At 42.5% G+C, this 5,875-nt stretch overlaps 1 pseudogene; it reads right to left on the reverse strand.

The window, feature by feature from the left end:
• Positions 1 to 1,985: 1,985 nt before the first annotated feature.
• Positions 1,986 to 2,854, reverse strand: LOC101599719 (annotated as a pseudogene).
• Positions 2,855 to 5,875: the final 3,021 nt, after the last annotated feature.

Raw genomic sequence — 5,875 nt, forward strand, 5'->3', positions numbered from 1 at the left:
TTGGGCTACAGCAAGAGCCTACCTTAGAAAACAGAAACAAACAAAAATGGATGCACATGGTGCTGAGAAGAAGTGACAGGAATGCTCAGCACTGTAATCTCTCTATCACACCTTCCAAGACTCAAGGTCCATTGCAGAAGTGGTGGCGGAAAGGATGTAAGAGCCAAAGGAAGGGTAGGACTCCTTACAATGTGCTCCTCCAGACACAAAATGGCCTGGATATGCATAACCTTGCTGTGCCTGACACTACCTACACAAGACCATCATAATAAGGGGAAAAGATCAAAACATCAAAATAAAGGAGACTGATTGAGAGGGGGAAGGTATATGATGGAGAATGGAGTTTCAAAGGGGAAAGTTGGGGGAGGGAGAGCATTACCATGGAATATTTTTTATAATCATGGAAGTTGTTAATAAAAATAATAAATAAATAAATAAATAAGAACCTAAAAAATGGATGCAAGATCTTAATGTAAGATCTGAAACTTCGCAACTGCTAAAGGAAAAACACTTCAACATATAGGAATAGGTGAGGGGTTTCTGAACAGGACTCCAATAACACAGGAAATAATCTTTAGAACTGAGAAAAGGAATGGCATGACATTATGAAGCTTCTGCACAGAAAAGGAAACAATCATCAGAGCCAAGAGACATCTAATACAATGGAAAAAAGTCTTTGCCAAGTATGTGTCAGATGGGTTTAATACTTGATATATATAAAGAACTGCAAACACTATACAACAAAAAACCAAATCAACAAATGGGCCAATGAAATGAATAGACAGTTCTCAAAAGAAGAAATAGAATGGCCATAAATACTTGAAAAGGTGTTTGATGTCCTTAGCCATCAGGAAAAATACAAATTAAACCTCTGGGATTCCATCTCTCCCCAGTCACAATGGTTATCTCCAGGAAAACAAATGCTGGCAAGGATGTAGGAAAGAACACTTATTCACAGCTGGTGTGGATGTAAACTTATGCATCCACTTTGGAAGTCAGTATGGAGTTTCCTAAGAAAAACCAGGTGTGGTGGCACATGCTTTTAATCCTAGCACTTGGGAGGCAGAGATAGGAGGATCACTGTGACTTTGAGGCCACCCTGAAAACTACATAATGAATTCCAAGTCAACCTGGACTAGAGCGAGACCCTACCTTAAAAACTGCAATATATATATATATATATATATAAAATTGATGAAAAGTTGCTTCAAGCAATATTTGAAGTAGAGTATGTAATAGGTTCAGTTTTTTTCTTATAGCAAAGAATAAACAATAAGAAAATGTATAAAACAATACACTATACCCCATAAATATAAAGTATTATTTGTTAATTAAAAATAAGTCAAATGTTTTGCTTTAAAATTTAGAAAAATGTTTTATTTAAGATCTGAAATACAATTCCTAAAATATCAACTTTTCAGAAAACTGTGGCTACACAAGAATGCATTGCCTCTATCATATTAGAATGTACCTTAGACTCCAATATAAAAACCAGTAAACAACCACCATCCTTCAACAATTTGATCAAAGACAGAATGCCTAAGGAACAACAGAGATGGATTTTCAGAGAATGGGCTGTTTTACTTCAAGCACCATTAAAAAAGTTCATAAATCCATGGGTCTTTGAGTGTATACATTAAATTGAACCTTTGGCACTAGGAATCAGGGCGCTTCATCATATAGCATTAACACATATTGGAAAAGCATGTAGTGTCAAAGGAGTAAACTACCAGTATTCAAGCAATGTTGTCAACTAGGCAATAAAATGTTCTACTGAATGTTTCTTCTGTGTCTAATTATTGCATACACTGGTAGCAACTTTGAAATGAGAAAGAGCTTTACATGCCTTTATTTTCTGTTTACAACAGAGCAGGAAACAAACTGAAAGCCCTGTTCTACATTGATAATTTTAAAGAATGTCAATTATACAATGAGAAAACTAAGATAGAAGTGTTGACAGATAGCAGACATAATAGTAGAGACCCTCACAGGGATTTGCCATGATAATCAGCAGAAGCCACTGTCAGTAAACAGAGGTGCTGAATTCTTTGTCAGGTATTTAAGGAAATCATGCAAATAGACCAAGAATAAGGCAAGGCTTTTCTCATCAAGGGGTGAATAGGCCAACATTGCCCCAGTTCTCACAAATAATCTCAGCAGGTGTGGTGCTCCATAAACCTGGGACTTTGGAGCATGAAAGTGAGCCAAGAGGATTTCAGCATACTGGGGCCTTTCAAATTTGTAGAGCAAATGAGTGCCCAATGTCACATTGAAATATTCTTTTATTCCCACCACAACTTCATTAACCATGTACTCTTCATTATCAGCATTGCCCTGTGATTTCTTGCAAGTTGCATATTCCTCAAGAATGGCATCTGCATGCTTTCCAGCAGGGAGTTGGAACAGCTGCTCTGCCTTGTAACTAAGTCCCCATCCTCAGCAAGCCAAGTTTTAATTCTTCAGGAACCCTCATGTTGACTTCCATTCTATTTTTAACACTTTCAACAGTGGGTCTTCTTGAGCCCTCTTCTTCCATGGGGGCTGGGGGGTACTTCACTGGTACTGCCACCGTCTCCCTTTCCAGGAGTCTTCTGCTTGTTCTTTCCTGTCTTCCTCACAGATTCTGAAGGGGGGCTCTCTGCAGAGTGACCGCCATCTTCCTGGAAGAGCTGGTTCAAGACTCTTGGCCTGAGGTCCAGGAGACTTTTCCAGAGGCAGCACCTCTCATTTTACTTCTCTGCATGTCACTTCGCATGGGCCTCTTCAAGCTGTCATCTTCAGTAGGTTGTTGTGTCTCCGCTCTGTGCACATGTGTGGCTATTTTTATAGGACAAGAACTGTGATCCTTACCCATCTTTATAGCCAACCTTCTTCATTTAATGGGACAGACAGCTGAGTATATACTGATGTGGTTGGACACTGGGTATTTGTCTTACAATCATATAATAGTTTATTCAATATTTCAAATTATTTCAATTTTACTTTGTTTTTCAGCTACTTTCTCATTAGTGGGACAAAACACAGGACCAGAAACAGCTGATAGGAGGAATTTGTTTATGTCAGCTTATGGTTTCAAGCAGATGGCCTGAGCAGAAAATTGTCATATATCTGGGTGGAAGTACTTTATGTTGTGGCACTGGAGCTGGACTAATAAACCTCAAGGTCCACCTGCAGTAACAAACCTCTACCAGCAAGCTTCCTTCTTTCAAATTGCCAGCAGTTGGAGATTGAGTACAAGGGTCAATCCCAAGCACACAAGGCTGTGGGGAACATTTACTATTCAAACAACTACATTATTACAATAATTAAACTACAGTGAGAGCTCTCCCATGTAGTACCTCCATCTGTTTGTGAGGCTATAACAGATTACCTGAGACAGAGTCATGTAAAATCACAAAAGTTTCTGTGGCCCATTGAAGCCTAAGCTCCTAGTGCAGACATCCCTCTTGCTGCCTATTCCCATGGCAGAAGTGGAGGCTACAGAAAGAAACAAGAGATCAAACTGTGCGTGGAACCCTCTTGCCCTAACCACCTCCCATCTAGGTCCTCTTTCAACATCGCTGCCCTGGGGACTATGCTTCTAGCACATGCTTAGGATAGAGTGCAGTAAAATTACAGCATAGAGAGGAAGCAAGATGCTAAATGGACCTCCAAAACACATTTCTCAAGAGTATGCTGCCAGTTCTATCCAAGTCTCCTAGAGGCTTTGTCAGCATGGGTCTTCCAACATTCAGAAGAAAAGTGGCGCACAAAGGCAGCCACTCTGGGACAGTGTGCTTTAGATATAGTTGACTTATCACTGCCCCATGGGGACAAGGGAACAGATATGGGCAGGGCCCAGGCCCATAAGGCTATGGAGACACTACGCTCCACAAACCCATACCCTGTTGGCATCAAGACATCACTGTTGTTCTTGAAAGCAGAGCTGCTAGCCTTAAATTTCCACATGTAATTGCTATCTACCCCACTCCAGACCCAACATGCAGGCCACTTATTAAATGCATAGTCTTGGGGGCTGTAAAGATAGCTTAGCAGTTAAGGCACTTCCCTGTGAAGCCTAACAACCTAGGTTTGATTCCCCAGTATGCATATAAACCAGATGCACAAGATGGCATGTATAGCTAGAGTTCGTTGCAATGATTAAAGTCCCTGGTGCACCTATTCTCTCTCTCTCTCTCTCTCTCCCCGTCCCTCTCATAAATGAATAAACAAACAAACAAAAGCCTGCCTTGTCCTCCTCCAGTACTATTGACTTCCCCACCCAGCCCCTATGCACAGCCTCTCTGCTTCTGTTTAGAGAAGATTGTTTTCATGACAAGTGTGTAGATGAAATTATTTGCATAAGAGGAAGGGGAAAAGATACCCCAAAATGAAAATAGAAAGTTAATTTTCACAAATATATTTCTTGTTGAATATTATCAGGTATAGGGTTATCTGAAAGTCATCTACTTCCAAAAGAATTGGAGAAATGTTAGGAAATCTTTTTAAAAATAGTTCTGTTGAGACTTCCGGTTAAGATGGCGGCGTAGGTACCATGCCAAAGCAGCCTGGGGGAAAAAAAGACCAAAAAACCTCAGCAAAATACACACTTTTACTAAAAAGTGAGGTGTATAGGAAACTGAAGTGGCAGCGGAGAAGTAGGAGAGATCCAGAGCATCCAGAGCCCGCACAGGCTGGCAAAAGCGGCCCCAGCAGCTCCGTCAACTGCCGCGGCAGCGGGGCGCACCAGAAAGCCGCCAGGCTCGGCTCCAGCCGCAGGAAAAGCCAGGTGCGGGCGCTTCCCCTCACACCGCGCTCTCCACAACTCAGGAAACGTGAAGGGAGAGCGGCAGTGAGCAACAGAGGAGCAGACCACGAGGTAGAAGAACAGGTGGAGCAGCGAGAGAACCAGAGCACCTGCGGCTCCCTCCCCTCCCCCACCGCCTGAGCCCAGCTCCAGTGAACAGAGCAGCGTCCGGGGACCTGGCCACGCCAACTTGAGCTGACAGCGGGACCCAAGCAGGAGCAGAGTTCGGCAACAACATCAGTAGCTCCGGAACCGGTACCAGGGGCCCCAGCAGCAGCAGACCCAGGAGCAGCAGCAGTGGCAGACGCAGGAGCGGCAACAAGAGCAGACCCAGAAGCAGCAGCAGTTCCAGCAGTGGGGGTGCTGATCTGCAGGGCCACAGTTGCCAGGCTTGGCTTGCCCCACAGGAAAAGCCAGTGCCCAGCTCCAGAAATCAGAACAGCAGCCCGACGACCCAGGCAGCAACTTGACTGAGACCAAACTCATCCAAGGTAACTGGGTTTGCACCAGGCATGGGTCTCACTTGGTCACAAGCTGACTGGGATCCCTCAACAGACCAGAAATCTTAACCTCTGTGTTGATAGAGGATCTGGTTGTTATAATAACTACCCTGGCATACATACTTGGGGCTGTTTTTGACTGAATGGGTACAGTGTTTAGTTAACTTTTAGAATCTACCGGTATTTTATTCCACTCAGCCTACTTGAATACTCCCATAGCAGGGAAACTCAACCCCTAGGAACACCTCTGTAGATACTCTGAGAACCTTAAGAGCCACATCTAACACCTTAAGCTCCTACCCTGAAAATATATAACATCAAATCAATTGACACAGCTAAGAATACCCAGCTAGCTAGAAAATCCAAGCATTAACTTAATCCAAGATACAAAAATATATACATTATAACACAGAAACACTAAAAAGCAAGACAATATAAATCCACCTAAAAGTATTAATGCATCAGAAATGACCTCCAGTGAGAATGAGTTAGAGAACATGCCTGAAAAAGATTTCAAAAGAATGATTGTAAATATGTTCAAAGAAGTCAGAGAACAAATCAAAGGAGTCAAAGAGGAACTTAAAGAGGA

This window comes from Jaculus jaculus, chromosome 4 (genome assembly GCF_020740685.1).
Source record: "Jaculus jaculus isolate mJacJac1 chromosome 4, mJacJac1.mat.Y.cur, whole genome shotgun sequence".
Lineage (NCBI taxonomy): Eukaryota > Metazoa > Chordata > Mammalia > Rodentia > Dipodidae > Jaculus > Jaculus jaculus.